This window comes from Sorex fumeus, unplaced genomic scaffold, assembly GCF_029834395.1.
Source record: "Sorex fumeus unplaced genomic scaffold, SorFum_2.1 ptg000050l, whole genome shotgun sequence".
Lineage (NCBI taxonomy): Eukaryota > Metazoa > Chordata > Mammalia > Eulipotyphla > Soricidae > Sorex > Sorex fumeus.
This window is the reverse complement of record NW_026606107.1, coordinates 991,625-1,019,402: the sequence shown is the minus strand read 5'-3', so window position 1 is coordinate 1,019,402 and position 27,778 is coordinate 991,625. Positions and strand designations below refer to the sequence as shown.

The 27,778-nt window shown below is 39.1% G+C and overlaps 2 protein-coding genes across 7 annotated transcripts in view; one reads left to right on the top strand and one right to left on the bottom strand.

The window, feature by feature from the left end:
* GPRASP2 (G protein-coupled receptor associated sorting protein 2) overlaps window positions 1-15,583 on the bottom strand; it is a 60,146-nt gene extending 44,563 nt beyond the window's left edge. For 4 of the 5 annotated variants that reach the window (XR_008793850.1, XR_008793849.1, XR_008793851.1 and 1 more), the window contains exons 1-4: window positions 15,550-15,583; window positions 14,971-15,059; window positions 14,320-14,387; window positions 13,901-13,979 (exon numbers count right to left, since the gene is read on the bottom strand). The gene's annotated coding sequence lies outside the window, so the exon portion shown is untranslated. Of the gene's footprint in view, window positions 1-5,442; window positions 5,553-13,900; window positions 13,980-14,319; window positions 14,388-14,970; window positions 15,060-15,549 lie in introns of those variants that run through there. The other variant, XR_008793852.1, reaches the window with a different exon arrangement.
* A 63-nt stretch (window positions 15,584-15,646) lies between these two features.
* LOC130032636 (melanoma antigen preferentially expressed in tumors-like) overlaps window positions 15,647-27,778 on the top strand; it is a 59,248-nt gene continuing 47,116 nt past the window's right edge. The window contains exons 1-2 of one of the 2 annotated variants that reach the window (XM_056124186.1): window positions 15,647-15,973; window positions 16,066-16,167. The gene's annotated coding sequence lies outside the window, so the exon portion shown is untranslated. Of the gene's footprint in view, window positions 16,168-27,778 lie in introns of both variants that reach the window. The other variant, XM_056124184.1, reaches the window with a different exon arrangement.

The window sequence follows — 27,778 nt, the reverse complement described above, 5'->3', positions numbered from 1 at the left end:
CTCAGCTATAACGAAAGATGAAAGCTTGCAATTCACTGCAATTTGGATGGAGTTGAGCAAAGTGAGTCAGAGGAAGGACAAATACTAAATATCTCACTCATATGTACAGTATAAACATCGTAAAGTGATAAGCAATAGTCAATAATACCAGACAATAAGAATCTGCTTACATAATCCAGTCTGCTAAGTAAGAGAAAGGTAGGGATCTAGAAAAAGTGCTGGAAGGATGTGGTACTCTGTTCATGGGTGCAGTGAAGTGACATTGTATTCTTAAAACATTGGTGTTAACACTATTATAAACAAAGGTGACAAAAATAAATTAGTAAATAAAAGAGTATCAGTCTACATAAAAAGAAATAATAAAAATATTGATCATACCTGTCACTGTCCTCCCGTTGTTCATTGATTTGCTCAAGCGGGCCCAGTAACGTCTCCATTTTTTTGAGACTTGTTGTTACCGTGTTTGGCATATTGAATATGTTGTGGGTAGCTTGCCAGGCTTTGCATTGAGGGTGAGATACTCTAGGTAGCTTGCCGGGCTCTCCGAGAGGGCCAGAAGAATCAAATCCGGCTCGGCCGGACTAGCTGCGTACAAAGCCCTACAGCTGTGCTATCGCTTCAGTCCTAATATTTTTTATTTAATCACCATCAGATACAGTTACAAAGCTTTCATATTTGAGTTTCAGTCATACCCATCCCTCCGCCAGTGCACATTCTCCACCACCAATGTCCCCAGTATACCTCACCCTTTCCAATCCTCCCCCATCCTCTATGGCAGACAATTTTCCCCATGCTCTCTCTCTAATTTGAGGCATTATGGTTTGCAATGCAGACTATCACATTTGGTCGTTTATCTACTTTCAGCACACATCTCCTATCTCCAGCAATTCCTCCAATCATCATTGTCTTAGTGATCCCTTCTCTATTCTAGTTGCCTTCTCCCCCAGCTCATGAAACAGGCTTCCAACTTTGGGGCAATATTCCTGTCCCTTGTGTCTACTGCCCTTGGGGGTCAGTTTCATATTATGTTACTTTATATTCCAGAAATGAGTGCAGTCATTCTGTTTGTCCCTCTCTTTCTGACACATTTTACTTAGCATGATACTCTCCATGTCCATCCACTTATAAGCAAATTTCATGACTTCATCTCTCCTAATAGCAGCATAGTATTCCATTGTGTAGATGTACCAAAGTTTCTTTAACCAGTAGTCTGTTCTTAGGCATTCGAGTTGTTTCCAAATTCTGGCTATAGTGAACAGTGCTTCAATTCACATTACAGGTGCAGATGTCATTCCTACTGTGCTTTTTTGTACCCTCAGGATATATTCCCAGAATTGCCATACCTAATATATTGGGAGAACTTCGGGGTCAAACAAAAGTTTAATTCATGGAAAGCCTGTATTGCTTGCTCTGTGTGTCTGTGTGTGTATATATATATATGTGTGTGTGTGTGTTTATATGTGTTTTAAAAGACATATATGTATATATGTTTTCCTGTGACAAATAGTCCTGAGATGGGTTATTTGAAATAGTATGATCATTGCTAATTTCTGTAATCTCTATTAAAATTTCATTTTTAAGTCAGTAATAACAAAATTTTCCAGTAATGACCATCTTTTAGTTCTATATGCTCAGCCACTTCTCTCAAGGGCTCAAGAAACACTCTTCTTACATCATTTATTTGTAATATCACCCTGACATTTTTGTCAATAATAGATGAAACTGACTAGGTCAATTATTCTTAAATTCCAAGAATTCAATAAGTTCTAGTTACACTGTATAAACCTAATGGCTGTCTCTCCCCAACTAACATAAAATACTATAAAAGAAACTTAAGTTAAGCTTAAGTTTCTGTCTTGTAAAAATGTTCATTCATGGAGAGTACCATTGGAGTGAAATGAATCAAAAGGCGAGGGATATATATATATATATATATGTATATATAGAATGACTGCATTCATTTGTAGTATATTAAAAACATATAGTAGAATACTAATATCAAAGACCAATTAAAATAGGAGCTAGGAGATATGGTCAGTGGTTGGAATCTACCACAGTGTGTGTGTGGGGAAGAGAGTACATAAGATAGAGAAGGCACCAGTATGACAAAAACAGTTGGAAATGATCATGATGGACAAGAACTGAGTGTTAAAAGTAGGTAAAGGGTTATACACAATAAGCGTTCAGTATCTGTATTGCAAACCACAATGCCCAAAAGGAAAGAGAGAGAGAGAGAGAGAGAGAGAGAGAGAAAGAGAGAGAGAAAAGTGCCTGACATATTTGCCACATTGGCAGGTGGTAGGGGGTGATAGGAGGGAAGCTGGGGACACTGGTGCTGGGAAATGTACACTGGTGGAGGGATGGATGTTGGAATACTGTATGACTGAATGTAAAGGTCTATCTCACAGTGACTCAATAAAAAAACTTTAAAAAATTTCACAACTTTTTGTTTCAGAACTTGCATAAAACTATCCACTTTTACATAAAATTAGCTATATTAACTATTTAAATATAACTTATTTTCCCCTTTGTCAAAGCTAAGTTAGATGAATAGATCAACTTAATACTTTCAGCCTCAGTATACTCAACTATAAATAGCTAGCATAAAAAATTCTGCAGCTCAAAAACAAAAATACCCAAGTTTAAAATGGTCAAGATATTTGAATACACCTTTTTAAAGGCAAATATGCAAACAGAAAAAAAAACATGAAAAGGTGTTCAAAACCAGGAATTATTAAGGAAACAAAAACCACAACTAGCTATTATATACCAATTAGGATGGCATAATTAATTAAAAACCAGGAATTAGATAGTACAGTGGTAGGGTGCTTGCCTTGTATGCAGTCAACCTGGGTTCAATCCCTTGCACCACATATGGTTTCCCAAGCACTGTCAAGTGAGTGCAGAGCTAAGGGAAAGCCCCAAGAAAAGCCAGGTATGATCAAACAACAAAAACCAATAAAATATAGTAAGCATTGGTGAGAATGTGAAGAGACTGAAACACTTGCACATTAACAGTGAAAATCTGAAACAGTACAGTCACTTTACATATCAGTATGGATCTTCCTCAGTAATATAAACATAGAATTACTGCATGACCTATCAGAAAGCCTCAATAGAAATTAATGGGAAATAAGTAAAATATCTGCATAAAACCTCCATAAATCATAAAATTCAGCAATTAAAAATTATAGGAGCCAACATCCAAAAGAACAAAAGCAACCAGTATTGGCGCAGACGTGGGGAGAAAGGGACTCTCCTTCACTGCTGGTGGGAATGCCGACTGGTTCAGCCCTTTTGGAAAACAGTATGGATGCTTCTCAAAAAAAATTAGATGAATACCAGGAATATTGCTTCACGGCCCAGAAACCTACCTCACCTGCTGGGAGAAAAGGCAGTTCAGATAGAAAAGGGACCATCAAGTACAGGATGCCTGGAGGACCCACTTGGGATGGGAGATGTGAACTGAGAGACTATAGACCGAACATGATCATCACTAATACCTGCATTGTAGACAACACCCTAAAAGAGAATAAAAAGGAATCTACCTGCCACAGGGACAGAGGGGGGGTGGGAGGGGGATGAGGGAAGGATATTGGGCACACTGATGGTGAAGAATGGACACTGGTAGAGGGATGGGTAAAAGAACATTGTATGACTGAAACGTGAACATGAAAGTTTGTAAGTCTACACCCAATCACAAAGCCCAAACAGATGCCCTATGCAACCACGGGCCTTTTGCCCTTGTTGGGCAGAAAGCCAGACAACAGACCATAGCCTGTGGACCCCCTAACTAAGGAGCTCGAGTAACAATCCTTGGCAGCCTCAGAGTACAGATTAATATCTTAAACTGAACAGGAGTCAAACTAGCATGTCTGCTTAACTGTGTACATCTTGCAACTATATTCATCCGGTGAGTTCATGTAGCAATACTGTTCCTTACGATGTACATCCTACAATACTATCCAATTGATGAGCCCAGCTTATACCCTTACCCATGTAGGAAACACAGCAAAAAAATCTGTCTAAAGAAAGAATATAGATTGCAACACCACTAAACTGGGAAGATAAGACAGCAACCACACCTAAATCAAAGCATACTTGAGAGCTTCTCTTTACTGAAGACTAAAGCTGACATACACTCAAGACCAGGGAGAACTGGAAAGTGACCTCATCCAGCAGTGGAGCACAACCAGAAAATTGACCAACTGCACAGCCCAACTCATAGCCCTAACCAACTGAAAGATAAACACTGTTGGTCTTCCTGATTATAGAACGCAGCCTGAGACATGATCTAACTATGAATTGTAAACTCTAGTCTGCCTGATTGCTAGAACACATGCCTGCCTATGCCCAGCCGGGGATCTCAGCTATTGGCCACCATTCAACCAAACTCATATAATTCACTCAAGTAGAGACCCCCATACAAATCTTGACTACCTATAGACATTATAGTTGCTACACACAGAACCCAGAATATGACTGACTGATGAACAAGTAAACTTGCTAAAGCAAATTCTCAGGCAAAAACCAATGGTAGGATAAAAGAATCATAAAGAATCAGGTAAATGTCATAATACCAAGGGAAACTAAAGTTTCTAATTAAATGGATACACTGCTGGTGAATATGGTGCTGGGGAAGATATACAAATGAAGTCATCATTAACAGTAATGTAAATTGCAGTACCTCAGTGATGATTAGATTTTTTTCTCTGATAAATGATCCTAGATATTAGTGAGTGCCTGCTTGAGCAAATAGACGAACAACAGGAGAACAGTGCTATAGTGCTACAGATATATCCATGTCAAATTTCCTGAACCTCTGCTTGCTGCTCAACCCTTCCAGGCAAATCCCATTTCTGGCTAATACCACTGGCCTACTTGGTATCTGCTCTGATCTTTTCCATTCCTCCTGCATCCCAGCAGCCAGAACAACCAACGTCTGCCATATTAACAGGTGCTCAACACAGTTACTGAAATGCATGTCTTAGCTCAACAAATTTGGAAGAATTATACTTCCTGTCACTTGTGAATAAAGGCAGAAAGGGAAAAGAGAAACTAGCATCCAAACCCTTCACTCTAAGAAGGTTTTACACATTACCTATTTCAAGAAAACTATAAAATGTATTAGCACAGAATTATTCTGCTTGGTAAGGTTGGTTGTTGATCTTTTAAAGTCTTCACTCCAACGACTGTATTCTTCAACTCTAGGATTTCTATATCTTTTTATTTAATGATTTTCTTTTTTTAGAGGGAGGAGAATTTCCCAAAAGGCACTCTGGAGACCTGGGGGCCCCTTCTAGTGATTCTCTGGGTTGATGAAATTAACTGAAGAGACTAACCATGCATGTGAATATAACATGTAATATAACTATTTCAGATAACCCATTATACTTAGTATTAAAGTGAGAACATTTTGTTTTTTACACTACAGATTATTTACCTCAGAAATTTATGAGCAAGGGCTAGAACAATAGTATAGTGGATAGGGTAACTGTTTTGCACAGCTGATCCAGGTTCAATCCCTAGCACAGATCTGCCAGGAGTAATCCCTAAACTAAGAGCAAAGAGTAATCCCTTAGCACCCTTATAGGTGTGGTCCATAAAATAAATAAAAAGATATGGGCATATAACTGCATATATAATACTTCTGGATTAAGGTCAGTTTATTTAATGAATAACATGAAGTATATTTCTATTTTTTACACGCCATAAAACAAAATTTGTTTTAGATAAATGAATTTATCATTCTCACCCCACTCTTGTAAAAGTATTTCATCTTCCTGGAATATGTTCATCTATATTGGTACCTGACTTCGTCTTCCCAAAAAAACTAGGTAATTACTCCAATACCATTAATCAACTGTTGAGATTGCTAGTCTAATAAAGGTTAGCTTAAAATGTAGGACCCTGACTGTATTCTGGAAGCCTGGTTTTAAGAAAGGTTCCAACTTCCAAGAACTGGTAAAACAGGGTCAATAAGGCTAAATTCTTTGTGAAAGCAATAGAGTTCATGCTAAATACTCTCATTCCTTCTGAGAATTTTGAATTTTAGTACATGCTTTGAAGAGTGTATCTACATGAACAGTTTCCTGCTACCCCCTAAATCTTGGGTACTGGGTATCTTAATAAGCCATGGTAAACAACATTTCACAAATGTAATAAACTGTTGCTGAAAGTATTGGGAGTGTCCTATGTGACTTCATTAGAAGACTCTTGGAAGTTTTCAATTGGTTTCTTCTCGGCTTTTCTATATACACTTCTTTTATTACTGTCTTTCTGTCCTTTTATAATAGAGTATAGCTCTAAGTATGACTAATCCTACTAGGGAATCACTGAACATTATTTTGAATTTCTTTGAATGACTGAATATTTAATTTATCCATGAATCTAAACTTTCATTCTAAAATGTATACATGCACACATACGCATACACGTGTGTAATTTTTAGAATGAAAGTTTATATATGTATAGATGTGTGTATATATATTCTCTACTTAGATTACATTTATCTTTTCCTGGGTAAGTTTTACTGGGTTTTTGTTCTTTTTGGGTCACACCCAGCAATGCTCAGGGGTTACTCTGGCTCTGCACTCAGCAATTTACTCCAGGTAGTGCTTGGGGGACCATATGATAGGATGTCGGAGATTGAACCCAGGTTGGCCGTGTGGAAGGCAAACGCCCTCCCCATGTTTGCCTGAATTCTTCCTCTGAATTCCAGGAATAAAGAGCCAAGGGAGAGCCTCCGGACAGCCTCAGATGAAGCAGACATCCTTAAATTCCCAGGTGGGATGGAGATTTTGAATTCACAATGCAACTTAGCCCCTATCAGAAACTCACATCCAAGGCAGATTCTGGGAATGCTGCTGAGATACAAAGATCCATTTTGATGCTAAAAAGCCTCCCAATGCCCCAATTTTAAATTTTATGTTAAAGTCCCAAAGAATCTAAGTTCCCTATTCCTGAGTTTGTGTCCCTCTCTCCCTTCCTAGAGCTGACCAGATGCATTCTTCTCTTGCATCTTCAAACAAAAAGGAGCAGTGGCATAAAAGGCAAATCTTGCCAATGCCTGCAAAGGCCCCCATTTTTCAACAAAATCTTTCATTCCAACATCTAAGACAGACAAATGAGAGCCCACTAAGTGCAAAAATATTATAGTATAGCTCAGATTCCTTCTGTGTCCCTATGTTTCCAGAACACATGCCAGAGGTGTACATGAATTACAGTGTTCACAAACTGTGACTTCACCTTTACCTCTTTCCAGGCACTCCTGACTCCAACTCTGTCTCCAAGTGTTCACTTACCCCATTCATACATAGAAACAGACTCAAATAGCACTGTGTTAGGAGTCTGAGTGGGAAGAAAAGATTATCAGATGGAAGGAGGAGGGCAGGGAGGTCCCAGAACTCCTTGCATTTATATCATATGTTAGCTACCAACTCACACAGATACCATTTCTTGAGCTCCACAGCTATCTTCTCTGAAAGTAACCACTATTTCTCTTCACAATGGCCTATCACCTCGTATAGGATGACTTGCCTCCTAGACAGAAGAGAGTGAGTTCCTTCTAAGAAGCTCCAGACTGCTTCTGTTACCAACAAAAGCTGTAATCCTATTCATTCAAGAGGTTAGCACTTAGGTTAGTACAGCATGGAGAGGCATCACCACCTTCACAGGAGATCACAGTATCGTACCACTCTTCCCAAGGCCATCAATCAATTTTCAGCTATATGTTCTTCCTGTACCTTTGTCATGCTACACACCACCAATGTGGACCTATTGCAATCAATCATCAGTGTCATGTGACTATGCAGATTCCAGCATAAACAGATGACTGCAGACTAGGAATAGGGCTGGTTTCTGAGGGGCCTGAAGTTCCAGACAGTGGTGGCAATACAGAAGTGAAAGGAAGACTGAATTTAAATCCAAATTTTCAGCCTTAAGTCTGGGCCCTGCTTCACAGGATGGACTATAGGGCTGGTATGAAACCTTTCTGTAGATTTTTTTTTAAAAAAAATTCAGTTAAATATTAGATGACATTAAATATACACAGGATACATTGAAAAACACTGACAATACAATCATAGGAACTTCTGCATCAGTAGGTTGTTACCTTTTTTTTTTTTGGTTGTTACCTTTTGACAAAAATTTAAGTTTGCAAAACTGATACTTTGTTCTACTTCATAAAATTTGCATACTAAATTCTGCTAAGAAACATTTTATACTCTGACACAAACCAAAAAATAGTACCATCACAGTCCTTTTCCTTAAAATAAAACACTTTGTACATTTCCCCTTAATCTTAACTGTGTCCCCACTCTCTAACCAGTTTTATTATTTCTGATGCTGTCTGAAAGTATTAAATTTACACTCTTTGTGTATACAAACACCATGTGGAATGAACACAGGAACAGGAAATTTCAGTTTATTCCCTTTGAGTAATCAGGAGTTGTTTTGGAAAGAGCTCAGGGATTCCTGGATTCCTGGATCTGCACTCAGGGATCACTCCTGGTAGGCTCAGGGAACCGTATGGGGTGTCAGGAATCAAACCCACACCAGCAACATGCAAGGCAATCACCATACCTGCTGTACCTACTCCAGGCCCAGTAATTAATATTTGTGAAGTCAGTTATTCTGAAACTCCAGTCTCATGTATACTTTGACATGTTTTATATTGTTGCATAATTTTCCAAAAATTATTTATATGAATCTAGTTCACCGAAACACATTTTTATAATAAGATTATCTTCTCCATGTAAGACATCAATGTTTCCTATTCACTAAATATAAAAATTTTTATACATAGGAAATTAAAAAAAACCTATATATCATTACTTTTAGCAATTATTTGGTATTATTACCTTAATACTTTCTATCTCCACCAAGATAAAAAAAAATCTACCTGACTCATAACATTGTGTGCTTTCCTGTCTTATTTTTTTCTAATCTGTAGGCAGCATGAAGAAACACCCATACTTTGACTGCAAAGTCTCAGCTCTTCAAAACTCTCATCCTTTATAACCCTTAATGCACTCCTCAGACCCAGTCCAGGCAGACTGGATACCACACTCTTTTTTTTTTCACAAAATTAATTTATATTTTCTACAATCCATGCTCAGTTTAACAAGGTCCTTTTTCTCTGAAGCATGCCTTGAAGCATGCCCACAACAACCACTGCATTTAAAAATCTGAAAACAAGCTTATCCATAGAACACACTATTCATATCTTAATCATCTATATTTATGTTAGCCTTGCATCTAAGTTCAATGAGAAGGGTAATTTCTCCCAACTTTAACACAGAACTTTATTGGAAACACAAACCTAGATCCAAGTAGATATAATTATACAAGAATCATAAAGGAAATAGTCATAAATGTAGCTTACTTATGATGGTTCTGTTTACTATATGCTTAGATACCAAATACCACAATTGAAATTAAAAGACAAATATCAATAGACGTTCTTTCAGTAAAACAGTAGTAACACCTTTTAGATATATTTATCATTATTTTCAAACATTTCTAGAACAACTTGAATAGTCTCTCTCCTACTAAACGGGGCATAAATCTGACATTGTTTCAACTGACATTATTTTCAGACAAAGTAAATAGCATTTTCAGACTATGTAGTCTTGTTTCTGTTTTTTCCATGGGAATTAAAGAGGAAAACCTAAATACATACATACACACATACATGTTATATATGTACAGACATGTATGTACATATATGGATATATCTACCAAATATATACATATATATACCCATATATATATGGCAACCAGCTTTATATAGTCAGTAACTGTAGTGAGATGTCTAATAAGAATTTCTCACACACTTAACATATGTATGTCTGATTAATGTTTAGCTTGAGGTGATGTAGAGGCTCGTGAATCATTTTCTCCCAAATACCCTTTTATAAATTATGAGGTAGGATAATTGAGCAAGGTTTCAATAAACAAAACAACACCTGAATTCTAAATAAATTCTCAAGCAAACTGAAAACATTTTCTACACATTGTAATTTTCTATACTTCATGAATAAAAAAAGAACTTTGTACTCTGTTAATTAATAGGTGTTTTCAAAATTTCCCAAACCATTAATAGGTGTTTTCAAAATTTCCCAAACCAAGTACGTTTACATTTTATTCAGCTAAAAGATCAACGCTCAGGTTCTTCACTCTCCCTAGGCCCACATGCTCTTCAATTTCCCTAACTAACTAGTAATATGAATTATATTCATATGAACTCGGGTAAGGTTGATCAGGTGGAAATAAAAGATTTCTGGTCCTCTCCAGGCTCAGTCCCATGTCCTGAGTTTTCCCTCAAATATCTCAGAGAATCGAAGGTAAAGGCCCTCCCGTTGATCGTCGATTTGCTCGAGCGGGCCCAGTAACGTCTCCATTGGAGACTTTGTTGTTACTGTGTCTGGCATATCGAATACTCTCGGTAGCTTGCCGGGCTCTCCGAGAGGGGCGGAGGAATCGAACTCGGGTCGGCCATGTTGGCCGCGTGTAAGGCGAACGCCCTACCCGCTGTGCTCGATAGCTGGAAATAATCACTCTGAATAAGAACTGAGTGCTGAAAGTAGGTAAAGGGACAAATATGAGCGATAGCACAGCGGGTAGGGCGTTCGCCTTACACGCGGCCAACATGGCCGACCCGAGTTCGATTCCTCCGCCCCTCTCGGAGAGCCCGGCAAGCTACCGAGAGTATTCGATATGCCAGACACAGTAACAACAAAGTCTCCAATGGAGACGTTACTGGGCCCGCTTGAGCAAATCGACGATCAACGGGAGGGCCTTATTTATTATCTCAGAGAATAAGGGAATTGTTTCCTTTTAAAATACGTTAAAACTTGGGAGTTGGAAGCCAATTCTACTTCACAGAACAGGCTTTTACTGAACAGTATCCTCCAGTTCTAAAAACTGTGTGAAACATCAGGCTCCAGTTCAACTGAACAAATTAACTTACAAGTGATAGTGAATGTTAGGCTAGGAATTGATTCAAAATGGGACACATCTCCTCCCTAGAACCAGGAACCCACAATGTTCTCATGTTTTTCAGCTATTTTGGACTCAGTTTCATTTCCATACCTATTATTGACTTTATATTTAACTGAAACCAAGACCCAACAACTGTCTCACTTCTTTTATGGTCTGCACTCACAGGTTGCCATAGTTGTAGTCTCCAGACCAGCAAAAGAATCCAACAATCATCTTGTTTTTGTCTTGGGGCCATATCTGACTGTACTCAGGTAAAGGCTGAAAAGTCCTGGCTCTGTTCTCACTCTTGGTAGAACTCAGGGGATCATAAGTGGTGTCATGGATTGAAAATGGATTAGTGGCAGGCAAGGCATGTGCCCTACCCATTGTACTATCCTCTGGTCCCTGATCTCTTGCTGTACCTTCTGGACCAGAACAACAAATCAGTAATGTCCTGTTCCTCCCTCTGGTCTAGCTTTATAGACCTACATTGGAAGGATACACACAGAGAACTTCTGCCCAGAAGCAAGAACAATTATTAGTCTTTTCAGCCTTTACCTTAAAGTTGTGTCTGATACCAGCCCCAGTCTTCATACTGACCTCTTCTATGTTCTTAAACATGAGATAATATAATGAAATTTTCTGTTTTCATGCTAGATAGACCTTTGTGACTTAAGCTACCACATAAGCTTCTGTTGCAGCCCAGGGCAATAACACACTAATGGGCTTTATTCAGTCCTGGCATGGTGTTACAGCTAACTTGAGTGCCAGAATCCATCTGGGACTGGTTTAAAACCTGAAACCAGGACCCAAGTATTGCCACTTTTTCAGCTCTTGGCCTGATCTTGTCTCCACTCTTACTCTCAGAAATGAATTTTTTTCGATCCAGAAACGGGGACCAAGGAGGTCTCTTTCTTCAGACCTTTACTTTGACTCATAGTTGGTCTCAGCACTAGTTCCCACACTGACCCCCAAAGCAGAACACAGAAATAGTGTTTTCATAAGTCTATGTGTTGGTTTCTTCCCACCACAGAAGCAGGAACCTCCAGTGACCTTTTTTTCATCAGTTGCCAGCACAGATTAACTGATGGCCTCAGTCCCAGTTAACATAACAGTTTTTTTTTACTGAGTTTCAAACATGAAAATCTCAATAAACTTCCTCAGTCCTTGGCCTGGATTTACTGTTAATATCAGTCCCAACAATGGCCTCTTCCTTTGCTATTATTCTGCCCCAGGTTTCTGTTTTGGAGTTAGGCCTTGGCAGGTATTAGCTTTTTCTCCAAGATTTAACCTGAACACCTTTTTAAATATACCTATACACATAGGCATTCAATCTGATCCTTACACTGATGCTCTTTTTGGTCCTGGGATAGTACCTGTACTTGTCAATCTTTCATCCCAGAATCAGATTTTACACTATTCTCACATTCAGAAACAATGACATAGGTATTTTTTCTTAGACCTAAACCTGAACTTTCTGGCCCCAAACCAGGATGACTTAATAGATTCATCCCCAGAACCCGGAATTATATACATTATAGAGTTCCTGAAAGGTTTTGGCCTAAGAAATGACTGGGAGTTCTTTGGTTATATGCCTGCACCAGGTAATGAATTTTACTATGTTCCTGGAATAAAACCTTTCACTGACCTCTTCACTGAAGAACTCGGAAGGTATCCATCTGCCATCTGAAATATTAATGGTAAGAAGATTATTGTTTGTACAAAGTCTGAAATAGTACCCAGAATCCATATTGGTCTTTTTCTTTTCCCAAATAAAGGCTGGATTTTGAATGGGAATTTGTATTGACACCAGAAATGGAAATCAGTATCTATACTGACCACTTTGATAGTTAAAACAACTGACTGAAGCTCAGTACTGACCAGTGGTTAGTACAATATTCTCATGGGATACTTCTTCAACATTGTTTTGGCATCAAACTCTGGTACAATGAATGAGTTTTATCTTTGAGTCTCGCCCCAGGGGGTTTCACTGGTCCTAGGATGTGCTACACCAACTATCATGGCCTTAGATCTGGGTCTTGCCCCACCTAGTTCATAGCCTCAGACTAGACCACAGGACTTAGTTTTCATCCTTATCTTCAGTATAGCCTTGGAGTTAATTTGGGGGTTTTCCCAAGATATTATATGGTTATGGAGATGAACCTTTGCTCTGAATACTATTAATCAGGACTTCACTCTCTTTCTCAGCTCACATTCTCTCACCAGCTTCTGCTGCAGGCATGTCCTTGGCTCCAGGCTCAATCTGTACCCCAGTCATAACAGGAGTTAGAGAAGATAATCCTACATAAGACTAATTCTCCATCAAAGATATTTAAACGTTTATTTTTATACAATGTAAGACCTTTTGGTGAATCAGGCAATAAGAAATACAAGTTAGAGTTCATTTCCAGACCAAAAATGAATGAGGGTAATCCCACAAAGCAAACTCAGTGAATATAGACAGAAAACCTAAAAGTGATAATAAATAACCTGAGGGAAAATGGATTGGCTTCCAGGTAAATGCAGACCTGTAAATGATTGTAGTCAGCAGCAATTCTAGCAGCACCAAAGTTGTCACTGGAAGTAGAACGAGGGAGATAAAATGACATGGACCTTGGGTGTCTTCCAATTGTTGGTTCATGCATGGGCTCACACAGCTAGACTGAACCTTTAACATAAGGTGAGAAAGCCTGGCTACCAAAAGTCTCTCATCTCATTTGGATTCAATCCTTTAATCACATAAATGACAGATTGTTTTGCCTGCTAAAAACTGATGTGAGGGTAAAAGAAGTATGGTAATGATGGGAGACGATCAAGTCTCTCATATTTATAAAGTCTAGTAAAACTTGCACCTGTTTTTGTCTCCATTAACCCTCTTTCACACCAACACTAAAATCTACTCATTTTTCATACCAACCTGCACTGATGTGGAACAATTCTCCCCTCCTTTCCTTAACTCCAATGGTGATAAGCTATACAGCAGACTGCAGGTTCTCCTATAAACAACAAAGAGCAAAGCTTGACTATAGTACATACACAGGCGACAACCTGATCCCTATGCAAGTGTATCTCTTACCATTTATAGTTCCTATTTGTTTAACATTTCCTGTCTCCTAGATAGTGTTTTCAGGTTGCTTGGCCACATTCACAACCCAACCCCCACCTACCCCAATATTTCTAGAATCTCCTGCAGGACACTAGCAGGTGAAGTTGAGGAAGTGAATGAATATGACAAAGATCATAAGAAAGGTGAAACAAGCCCTGAATTTACTTGGAAGACACCTGCCATACTCTTAGTTCGTAGCAATACAATGCATTGCCTTTTGTCAAACCAACCTCCAGAGATTTTTGTCTGTTTATTCTTCCTTTCCTTCCTTGCAGAAGTGACCAGCCTTAAAGCAGGCCTATGGAAAAAAGAGATGACAGAGCAAGACAGCCAGGAAACAGGTGCCCAGTTAAGCTGACCCACACCAAAGACGAGTCATAATTATCTGATTCCAACATTTCCAGTGCCACTGGTACAAGAATTTCGTTTTGTTTAGGCCCTCTGTTTCAGGATTGCAGACAACAACAATGTCTTCTCTTGACATCACTCTTCCCATCACTCCTTTCTTCAAATTTCATGATTCACCACTAGGTGTACCACTTCCCTCTGCCTTGCGCAGCATAAATTGGGGGAAGGGCACAACATTCCAGAAATCAGGCTGCGTGGTGGTCCTTGCAAGTACCACTTCAACTGCACCCTCACGCACAAGACTCATCTTTTCACGCACCCTATTTTGAGTGGCAGCGAGCGAGGGAAGGCACACAAATGGCAAAAAGCTATAGGGTGGTGGACATTTAGAAAGCTAGACATCGAGCAGGCCTGAGCAGCCGCCAAAGGCTGCGTCTTCCCGGACAGATACACCGCAAGACACAAGCACACACCTGCAGAACTACTCCCCCATCCCCACACACCCCCGAAACCCCTCCGCCAGAAGCACACACCTCCTGAAACGCCGGTCATTTTCTTGCTCCTCCTTTCGCTCAAGCCTCTCCACTACAGAAGCAACCTGCTGCGCGCCGAAAATGCCAGCCTACCGCACAGAAAGCAGACTCTGGCATCCAGGAGGTGCCTGTGGGAAGGGAGCTCAGAGGCCCCACGACGCCCGTTCCAGCAGCGTGGGCTGCGGAGCCAGGGGCCCCCGCCCCGGCCCCAACCGGCGCCCCCGGGCCCCGACGAAGGGCCGCTCCGCTGCGCCATTTCTCCCGCGGCAGCCTCCCCCACGGCCCTCCGGGCGCAGACAACATCGAGGGCGGGGCGCGGGCGTGGGCGCCTGCAGCGCTGGCCAGGAAGCCGCCCGCGCGCTTCGCTCCCAGGCGATCTGGGGGCGCTTCTGGCCGGCCCGAGCCCTGGGCCTCCCCACCTCCTCGCCGCCAGGGTCCTGCAGCCGCACCCCTCTCCCCCGGACCCGACCCTCGCCCCGCCGCTCCCCCCGCGCCGGCCCACCGAGGGCCGCGGGCTGTTGTCAGCCTGCCAAGGCGGGAGACCACCCTCCTTCGACTCCTGGCCGCCGACGCCCCTACCTGCCTCGGCGGGCCCCAGGCCCAGGCCTGCCCCTCGTCCCGGCGCGCCTAGCTCAGCCGACCGCCAGCGCTCCCTGCTTTCCGTGTGGCCACCGCAGAGGCGCGCCGCCCCCGACTCTCGCGCACCGCTGCACCAAACTGGGCAGGGGCTGCGCACACTGCGACACAAACAGCTCGCGGCTAGGGCGTCGGGAAGGGGGCGGAGGGATACTGCGTGAAAGGGCTCGGCGCCCCTTCCCAGGTCCATCGTAGTTCCGACCCAGAGGAGGCGGGGCTACGGTGAGCCCCAGCCCAGAGGCGGGATAACCCGTGATTGCCTCAGTAGACTGGCCCCCAATATCTACGTGGCGACCACCCCTGGCTTTCCTGGCACTTTAACATGTGGGACTGGCCTGTGATAGGCGTTGGGGGGCACGATCAGCAGGTTGGGAGTAGCGGATGGATATCAAAGCGCCCCTCTGTATGTGTGAACCCCCAGACTATTTCTTCTCTGACCATCTTCCCCTCCCCAATCAGAATCGCCATATTTCCTTGAGGCTGATGGGAGAAGTGGGTATCAGCACACCAAGCTGGGAAGAGAGAGGAGATTTGAGACAAGATTATCCTGGAGGTTCTGGGGTGAGCTTCCCACGTTCTTTCATTGCTTCATGTGGCCACCCAGGAAAGGAAGGTGGGAATGGGCACCAGTGGGGGTGTCAGCCCTGCCCCCCTCTAAAGGAAGGCTGATCTCTGCCTCTAAGCCCAGGAAAAAAACGCTGGCAATACCAAGATTTATGTTTTGTACACAATGAATTTTGTCTCTGTCTGTCTATTTCTCTCTCTTGTGCTTTCATACTTTCCATATACGTCTGTCTAGTTTCACCAGTCATTTCTTTGTAGAAGGCCGCATCATGCATCCACTTCCTCAAGCAAACACCTGGAGGTTCTGGAATCCTTTGGCTCTGTCACCTATACAATCTCTCACTAGTCTTGAACCCCCTTTTCTGTGTGTGCTAAATGCAGGCAAGCAGAGCAATTCTCGCTAAGAACAACCTTGTTGAGTACAAACCTGTTGGCTTTGCAATCCATCTTAAAATCTATTTTAATGGTTCCTCGCTGTGGTATGCTGAATAAAGTTTCCCCTCTAAGACGTCGTATCCCCTTTCACAGAACCTGTATATATATATATATATGATGCTGTGTGGCAGATGACAATTAATTTCGTTGATACAGTCGAGATTGGTAATCAGTTGAATGTTGTAATAGGATCACACTGGATCGTCTTGGTCCATTGCAATCGCAAGGGTGCTTTAAATTTGGAAGAGGAGGCCCAAGAATCAGTATCCTCGTGAAGTAGCATGAGAAAGACTTGACAGTCCAGATTTTTTTTTGTTGTTTGTTTGTTTTGGAGTCACATCCGGCGATATTCAGGGGTTACTCCTGGCTCTATGCTCAGGAATTACTTCTGGCAGTGCTTGGGGATATCAAGGATCAAACCGTGGTCGGCCGCGTTTGAGGCAAGCATCCTACTCGCTGTACTATATCTAAACCCTAACAGTCCAGTTTTTGAAGATGGAAATCAGAGGTTTGTGAAAGTAGGAAGTCCCGAGAAGCAGGAAATGACAAAGAAACAGATTTTCCTTAGAATCCTTGGAAGAATAAAGTCTGCCATCATCTTCCTTTTGGACCCATGAGATCCTTTGCATTTTTACAGCCTCCAGGATTGCAAGACAACATGATTTCTCTATTTGAAACCACTAAATTTGTGGTAATTTGTTACAGCAGCAGTACCTTCCAAAGACACCATCCTGATTAATACCCCCAAATACCTTTGCTGGGTTTTAGGTGCTTGGCGGAACAATTTGGCAGGCTCATCTCTCACCACTTTAACACCCTCTTGAACCACTGACATTATGTTTTCATAAAGTTTTGCAATGGATTGATACATTCTGAAGTAATTTTTATTTATTGAAAATCAATGATGTTTTTCTGGATGAAAACAGAACTTGATTCTTACGATAAATCTTCATATCAGAATTGTTGTTATTATTAGATATTTACTACCACTGTATATTTAGATGAAAGGAAAATACCGTAGAGTATATACTGCTACTGGAGATAACAGATATTAATTCTTAGAGGAAAATCTCTTTTATTCTCTGATATTTAAATGGTTTAGCTGAATTGTGGATTCTTTTTCCTTTGTTCCACAACCATCTCTCATTGTTGAATGTTAGTGTTTGCTTTTCCTGGCTTGTTTTAGTTATATTTACTATATTTGAAATATTTTAACATATACAATGATACATATTTTACTTACTAGCATAATTCAGTATAAGCAAAATAAATTTCTATTCTTAGTGGCGTATACATTCACTTGTGGTTTCTGTTTTACTCAATTTCCTACACCAAAATTTTGCAATCACATCACTGCAAGATTCTCTGGTAATTTTCAGGGTTCTGGGACATTGATTCAAACAGCTTAACTGACACAGGTATGGATTTTCCAAATTTCATCAATTTTACTGTGAGACTTTGAAATATCTGTGTATGATTTGTTGTCCGTTCATTTACAGAAGAGTCACTGTTGCTGATAAATATTTATTGAACTGAGAAAAGTGCTACTAAGCTCTTTATTTTTCGACGCTTTTCATGCATAATCAGACAGTGATTATATCATTTTTAAGTCTTAAAATTATTACCAGGCTAAAAAAAATCAATGCACCAAAAATCAATATATTAGTTTTTGGGGAATGGGGGCATTTGAGCAACACTCAGTGATGCTCAGGGATTACTCCTGGTGGTGCTCGGGGACCATCTGGGATGCTGGGGATCTGCATTCAGGGATCACTCCTAGAAGTGCTCCAGGGACCATATGGGATGCTGTGGATTGAACCAGGGTCAACCACGTGCGAGGTAAATGTCCTACCCACTGTATTATCTCTCTGGCCCCTCATGAATTCTTATATGTAAACAATTATATGAAATAAATTTTAAATAACTGTCCCTTTTATGATTGTGTCAGAAAAATCACGCATCTAGGGATCAATCTAACAAAGGAGATAAAAGACCTGTTTAGTGAAAGAAAATAAAGAAAACGTCTAAAAGAAATAAAAGAAGACACAAGGCAGTCTAATGGATTAGAAGAATCAGTATCATTGAAATGGCCATCTCACCCCAAGTAGTTTACAGATGCAACATAATTCCCATTAAAATTCTCTTGGCACTGTAATTTACAATACTGATTATTAAAAAGAATTATAGTTGAATGTCAATTTTAAGCATTATCTTTTAATTTGATGGAATCGTCGCATATTTTAAACAAAATGTGTTTAATTGGGAGGAATAAAACTATTTTGAATATTTCAAACAAAAAGAAATTCCTTTGTATACTGTAAGGTCATAAAATAAATACCTGCAAAATTCATATGAAACCATAATACTCCCAGAATAGGCAAAACAATTATTAGAAGAAGGAGATAGAAAATATTATGATTCCAGACTTTTGCCTTTACTACAAAGTTCTAGTAATCATAACCACATGGTACTGAACAAATACAGATTCTCAGATTAGTGGAATAGAACTGAAAATCAGATATCAACCCTCAAATGTATTATGACAAAGGTGTTAGCTCTATGAAGTGGAATAAAGAGAGTCTCTACAACAAATAGTACTGGGGAAACTGGTTGTGCACATGCAAAAACTACTTAGATCACTAAATAATTAGGGATCTAAATAATTGTACACAAATGTCACAAATGTCAATTCAAAATTAAAACCATTTACATAGGAGCTGGAGAGATAGTATAGTGGGTAGGGCTCTTCCCTTGCACAAGGCTGATTCAGGATTTGTGTTCCTGCACCACAGGCTCCCTGAGCACTGACAGGAGTGACCCCGGAGTACAGAGCCAGGAGTAAGACCTGAACAATGCGTGGTGTGACTCCAAAACAAACAGCAACAACAAAAAGATATAAAATATTTGAGAAAAACATAAGCAGCAATCTCCGAGATCTTGATCTCAGAGAGGTCTTTGATAATACAAACTCTTTGACAAAGAAGACAATTGCAGAAACAAACTAATTGGACTATATTAAACTGAAGAGCCTCCATACACAAAAGACATGAGGCCCTAGATAGAAAGTCACGATACTGTCTGGGATAAAATATTTGCACACCACACAACAGACAGAGAATTAATTTCCAAGATATGTAAGGCACTCAAAGCTCAACAACAACAACAAAGCCATCCAAAAATGGGGAGTGAGCAGACATTCCTCAAAGAAGACATAAATATTCAGCAAAGTACATGAGAAAATTTGTTCATCATTTATCATCAAGTAAATACAAAGCAAAACATAGTGATATATCACATCACAATAGTGAGAATGAATTACATGAAAAAATAAGAATATGCTAGCAGGAATATGAAAAGATTTCACAGCTGGAGGTATTGTTGCATGGTTAAAACACTTTAAAATACCAATTGGAGACTTCTTGAAGCATCATAATTCGAACGTGCATATCACCCAGGAATCTTCTGGGAAACTACTCCAAGAAAACAAAAACATTAATCCAAAAAGACTTATGTATAGCTATGTTCATCACAGCGCTATTTACAATGTTTACTAAATATGGGACAACTCAAGTGCTCAACAACACATGAATGAAGAAATTTTATGCATACAATGAAATAAATTAAATTTAAGCTATGAGAAATTTAAGTTTTTCAGTTTGCTGCAACTTGAATGGAATTGGAGCATGTCAAGCTAACTGACTAATTAAAGTTAGTCAGAAAGTAAATGATATATACCACAAACACTAGTTCATATGCAGAACATAAAGATACAAACAAAGGGATTATATAGTTCCCAATATAAACTGAGGGACATAATAAATACAACTGGGAAATGAGAGGGTATGGGAGGGAAGAAAGGAAAAGGTTTGTGAAATAATGATAGAGAGATTTTGAGACACTGGTAGAGGGATTGGTGTAGCAGTTCCACAATAGTAAAGCATTGAATTCAATAGTATTATAATCTGTTATCTTAAAATGGATATTTCAATAACACTTAATTACAATAAGTGATAAAAATAATACAGCAAATGCAAGACTGAAAGAGATGAGTGACCTATGTCAGTTACACTACTAAGCAACATTGTTTGCCTCCTCTTAAATTCATATTCCAGTCTGATTGTAAAAAACATGGTTCCACTCTCCCAATGTCTCCACGGGCACCTGTGCCATACTGACTAGCACCTGAATATAAATTTTTGTAGTGTCGAATACTAGGATTTGAATGCCTAAACTAAACATTAGAAGTTCCAAGGGATCCATTCTATTTTGTGTAGACATGGTGCATGCTGTATTATCCATCTTGCTTAGTCATATCCATGGTATATGATACGGTTAATAGGAAATGAGAGAATATGAAGAATTAGAGGCACCAAACTGTGATGTTTCCTCTTTCAGAAAGCCCTCTGTAGCCTACACAACTGTTTGATCCTACTTTTTACTTAATGCACCTTACATCTTGCACTTAGGTTTCTCACCCTCAAATATTAATAAAGACAGAGCTCCAATTCAAGTCCCCATTTTCTTCCCTCACAAATTACCTTTTTTCTCTTTTCTCTTTATCTGAGACATTTATGTGTGACCACCCTAACTAGCATTCTTTGTATTTTTCAAATCATGTGAGCTGTAAACCTCATTCCTAAAAATTATATGATAGTTTCCTGATTAAGTCTGTTCTGTGGTCATAATAAAAATACCATATAGAAAATATCTATGGAACTTGGTACCACAGGTATTCTTAAATGAAGACATTATATGAATTGGTTAAGGACTGAGGGAATAACATCAAAACTGAATAATCACCCAAACATTAATCCTAGGATATAGAAGCAATTGTGTTGATTCATCTTACCTACAGTTGCTATAGCTTTGTTCCCAAACTCACCTACCTCCCATATATATGTAATTGAAGCTTTACAGTGTCAGATCGTCTAGTTTATGTTAGATATATCCTCTAGTTTTTCTCAATCACTATTGTAATGGCCTTTTTTTCACATTAAGCTTAACTTCTGTCCTCCATGTGCATCTGGCAAACTTTCTGAGATCTCCTTTTTGTCCAATGTTGAGGCAAACCTGTACATTTTTTCATATTTGCCCATTTCCCTATTCCTGAGTTTAGTCAACTTTACACAGAAAATCAAGCTAACTGGTAAGATTGATTCAAAAGATGTCTACTTCCAGTAGAGGTTGAAGAGTCTCTTGAAAAGAGCTCAGTCTGTCAGTTTAGATAAAGCACTTATGGAGGAATTGTGGAGTGGCTTGGCCCCAAATATTTTCATGTTACCTTTGACATTGGTTTTCCTTTAAGATAATTTATCCTGAAAGTTAAAATAGCTATATTTTAACTAAAAAGGGAGTGTAGCTATTTTAATGTCAGCACTGTAATTAGGATTTCTGGTTTTGCCTATTTTAATGCATTATCAATCATGCCTCTAGCATAATAACTGCAGGTCCATAAGATCCCAGAAGAAACAATTTGCAAATAAGCTGTAAAATTTCGATGCACAGATTTGATTGATAATGAATAACCTTTATAAAAGAAAGTTTTTACATGTACACCTGTGTTCACCAACAAACTTAGTAAATTAAAAAAAGAAAAAAAAAGTGGAGTTCATGCCCAATTCAATCAGCCTAATCAATGACTGAATAAATAGCAATACTCCTACATTAAAAAAACACACCTTATTAAAAATAAAAAATAAAAAAGCATCTTCAAAAGATGCTAGAAAAGTTAAAAAAACACACTTAGTACAATATCGAAGGTATAGAATCTACCAAATGCTCAACTACAAAAGAATGGATCAAGAAGTTATCATATATACACAGTCAAATACTATGCTTTGTGTATATATAACAACTTCTTGATCCATTCAATAATCAGAGCTTCTAATAAAGGGCAAAATTACATAATTTTCTGCAACATGGATGGAACTAGATGATACATGCTGAGTGAAGTCAATCAAAAGGAATGGGATAGATACAAAGTGAGCTCTCTCATATCTGAGACTCAAAGATGCACAGTAAGGGAGAAACAAAGTGCTAAAGTCAGCAGAAAAGGCCATTAGGTCTACAGAAATGAGTCTGTGGGTTGGGGTCAAAAGGGAGGTCTTTGGGACCTTTGTAGAAGAAAGTGAGTACTCTGCTGGTGAGTGCAGTGTTAGAATGATATATCCATGAAGCCACTATTAACAGTATTGTAATTCATAGTATCTCAATAAGGATATTTTTTAAGAAAAAAGGGAAAGTTTCTTTGTTTCTAAAATGGTTCAGAGTTCAAATGAGTATACAGATCTGAGATCATTAGTATTCTGCACCAGAGGGAATGAAAACATTTGGAGGCACTTGAGTGTTGGACAAGCTGTGCTGTGACAACTGAATATATAGATGCAGAAAAATAAATCTATCTCAGGAAACCACAAAAGTTTAAAACTTCTTTAACTTGGTACTATATAATATTTTATAGATATTCTATAAAAGTCCTACAACTTGGGACCAGAGAGATTGTTGGTAAGGTACATGTAGTTAAACTGGGTTTTGTCCCCAGCAACTTATATGTCTCATCATCCCTGATAGGAATGATCCCTGAATATAGATTCAGTAATGAGCTCTGAATACATCTTTTTGTGGCCCTAAAACAAAACAAACAAATGAACAAAACATATCTTACAACTAACATTATACATTAGATTAGAAACTAGAAGTTTTATACTAATTGCAAAAAATGTTAAGGTTGTTTCCTCTCACTACTCCTTTCAACAATGTACTAGAATTCCCACATAATGCGTTTGTGTCAGAAAAATTATAAAAGTGAAGATGATTGGAAAGAATAAAAGTAATGTTTTTTGTTTAAAGATAAAATGATTCAGTATAGAAAATATGAAATAATAGGCAAAAATCTGGAACCGATAGTTATTCTAGCAAAGCTGGAAAAACAGTTAATATACAAAAGTCAGTTGCTTTCCTATATAATAGAAATAAACGTGTAAATTTTGAAATTAAAAACCATTCTAAGAATATAAGTGTACCTAAGTATAAATCTAACAAATATATATAATATCTATATGACAAATGCTATACAACTCTTATGAATGAAACAGTAGAATAAACAAATGGAGAGTCTGTATTTATGATTAGAAAGACTCAATAGTGTCATACTAGTTCTTCCTCACATATATATATATATTTTTCAGTGTCATCCCAATTAAAACCCCATCAAGCAGTTCTGTGAATGTAGACATATAAAGCTATGACAAGACAAAAGACTTGGAATGATTAACTCAATAATGAAGAGAAGAACAGAGTGAGAGGATTAACATTACTTCAAGAATTACTATCAATTTATAGTGATCGAGATAACATGATGTTAACAAAATAATACGCAGATAGATTGGTTAAAAAGATAGAGTCCAGAAATATATGAAATAAATATAGTGCAAATGATCCTTTAAAATGAGGCAAAGACAAAAGTCTTTTCAAATTAATTGTGCTAGAACAAATGGACATCTTTTTGTCATCTTAAGCAAATGAACATCTTCATGGAAAAAAACTGAATATAGACACAGAAGTTAATTAATTTACAGAAGGACGATTGGCCTAAGTATGAAAGGCAAAAATGAAAAACTCTTGGAAGAAAACATGGAACAAAATCCAGATATATTTGAATATGATGATGACTATGATGACTTTAATTTTTTATATCTCTGTAAAGAACTATGATTTACAGTGATGGATAATTGAGTTTTATGCATATAATATTGAACACCAATCCCAGAACTAGTGTCAACTTCCCTCCACCAGTGTTCCCATATTCCATCCCTTCCCCCAGCCATGGTTCCCCCCCCCCCGCCAAAATATTACAAAGTTCCAGTGGTTGCAGTTTAGATACCATGTTTTCAGTGTATTGAGTCTGTGTTTGGGATATATGGCCATACCACTCACCCATATTATCAATATAAATGAATACCTGACCCCTGTTCACAACATTACTTCCTGTTCTAATTTCCCCTTGATTTTTTTCCTTCTCTGTCCTTCTCCTTAAACACTGAGGTCAAAGGTGATCTAGGCACCCCCTCCCCCATTTTCTACAATACATTCCCTCATCCAGTACTCTATATACCACAAGTAAGTGAGATGATTCTGTGTTTGTATGTCTTTTTCTGGATTACTTCACACAATATGATATCTTCCGGTTCCAACCAGGTTACAGAAAATCAGATGCTTTCATCATTCTTTATAGCTACATAGTATTCCTTATACCTACATAGTATAGATGTCACATCTTCATAATCCATTCATCTGTCATTGAACACCTAGGATGACTCAATATCTTACCTATTGCACTGAGTGCAACAATGAATAATGGTGTGAATATGTCATTTTGAATTAGTGTTTTATGTCCTGGGGGTAGATGCCCCAAAGTGGAATTGCTGGGTCACATGGCAGCTCAATTCTAAGTTTACTTAGAATTTTCCCTACTGTTTTCCACGGGGATTGTACCAGAAAACATTCTCTCCAGCATTGGATGAGAGTTCCTTTTTCTCTACATCACTGCCAATACACAGCATTCCTACTATTTTTGATATGTGCCATTCTCATTGGTGTGAGATAGTATCTTATTGGTGTCTTGATTTAGATTTCTCTGATAAGTGATGCTGAGCATTTCTCATGTGCCTATTTCCCATCTGTCTGTCTTCCTCTGAGAAGTGTCGATTAATCTCCTCTCCCCATTTGTTACTAGGGGTTTTTATTTTTTGTTGATCTTTGCACGTACTTTATGTATCCTGTATATCAACCCTTTGTCTTATCTGTTGAACACACTTTTTTCCATTCAGTTATCTCTCTTTCAGTTTTAGGCCCTGTTTCTTTTACCATGAAGAAACTCTTTAATTTTTTATAGTTTCATTCGATTATTTTTGATTTTGTTGCCTTTGCCAGTGGTATCAGATCATTGAAAATGCCTTTGAGGTCCAAATGTTGGAGCGTTCTGCCTATATTTTCCCCAATGTACTTTAAAGTTCTCAAGGTCTTTGGTCCATTTTGAATTGGCTTTTGTGTAAGGTGTGAGATATGGATCTATCTAATGTCAATAAGGTGATGAAATTTGGATTGTTCCCATTTGGGGCTCTTAGGAGTAATCCTGCTGCAAATAGTCATCTACCATTTTTTTTGTGTGGACTTTTGTTCTTATTTCAGGCAATTATACTTCAACTGTAATTATTGTGCACTGACCCAGGTTCCATTGCTCCGCCCATCTTGGAGAGCCTGGCAACCTACCAAGAATATTCAGCCCTCACGGCAAAGCCTGGCAAACTACCCATGATGTATTCGATATGCCAAAGACAGTAACAACAAGTTTCACAATGGAGACGTTACTGGTGTCCGCTTGAGCAAATCGATAAACAACAGGAGGACAGTGCTACAGTGCTAATGTTCTTGTAAGCATATTCAATTCAGAAAATTAGAGATTGCATTAGATAAGTTACTGCACTGCTTTTGTTTACCAATAGGAATGCACAAGCCTTTTGATTTCCCATCATACTTAAAGTAAAGTATCATACTTATTGATAATATCAGATTTTTGAAATAATCTTAGCATATCTTAAATAGTTTCACACTGCAGTTATAAATTTCTCCAATGGCTAGTAATGTTGATCGTCTTATCAAATGCCTATTACCCATTTTTGTAGTCGTCCTTGGATAAAGATCCATTTAGATGATTTGCCCTTTTTATATATGGCTCTTATTTACTACTAAGTTGTGTTATTTTATTTTATGTATGTAAGACCATTATGAGATACATGCTCTGAAGATATTTCCCACTAGTTTGTATGCTCCACTTTCACTTTCTTGGAAGTACCTCATAAGTAGTACTCGGTATGTTCAGGGGTCACATCCAGTACCTGTGTTTGGCATGTTGATTATGTCACGGGTAGCTTGCCAGGCTCCGCCTTGGGGGCGAGATACTCTCAGTAGCTTGCTGGGCTCTCCGAGAGGGGCGGAGGAATCGAACTCAGGTCGGCCATGTAGGCTGCGTGCAAGGCAAACGCCCTACCGCTGTGCTATCGCTCCAGCCCTGCACTCATTCTTTTTTTTTTTAATTTTTATTAGTGGAATACCATGAGGTACAGTTGTAGACTTACAAATTTTTGTGCTTAGGTTTCAGTTATACAATGATTGAGTACCCAACCCTCCTTCCCTCCTTGATGGGCCTTGGGGGACCACATAGGGTGCCTGGGATTGAACCCTACTCAGCCTTTTGCAAGGAAGTGAGCTGCATTTTGTACAATCTCTCCAACCCCCTAGTGGCCACTCTTTTATGTTAAAACATCCTGCTTCAGTTTGGTTTTGACATTGGGGCTTGGTAGGAACCCTGGCGAGACTGTGCCTGGCCATAGACAGAAACATTGTATCTCTTGTATTCCACGTGATGCTCAAGATGGCTGGAGACGGGGAGGCGAAGCTCTGGGAGGCGGTTGTTGTTAACCTCTAACCCCAAAGAACTTGCCGGACTCCTTATTCCTGAGGGTGGGGCAGGAGTATGGCCCCACCTCCCAGTACAAAGCTGATTGCCTGAGCAGCCTCACCAGACCTAAGCTAAACCAATCGCTGTGCTCTTCTGGTCAGTTCAAGTCTGAGAGCGGGAACCATTACACGGTGGGTGGCAGCCATCTTGGTTCGTCATTGTAGCTGCTCCTAAAGAATTTTAGGGGCTTCTGAAATTGCTGAGATTTTCTACGGATTACTACGTTTCCCTCAACTCTTCCACTTAGGTAAATTATGACAGTATCCTTTTTATAAATCACAACTGTATTGGCGTAAATTTTCCAGGGTCAAGCTTTAGAGATCAAGAACGGCAAAAGTCACATTGAGTAAAATTTCGTTTAGTCACTGTACTTTAAGAATAAATGATGACTGTGCTTGTTTAAGATAAAATTAATATTTAAGTAATAAAATAACAATAGTTAAAGAAAAGGGTGTAATTTATACTGCAAACAAAGTTGAAATACCTACCAGGAAAGTAGAAAAAAGCAGAAAGGCAATTTGACAGCGGTTGTTCAAGAGAACCACTTCCACCTCCCCCTCTCCTCAAGTGAGATTTGCTTTAATTGTATGGTTAATCAGTTTATGTTCTCTTTAAAACCACAACACCCAAAATATAGAGAGAACAAAAGAGAAT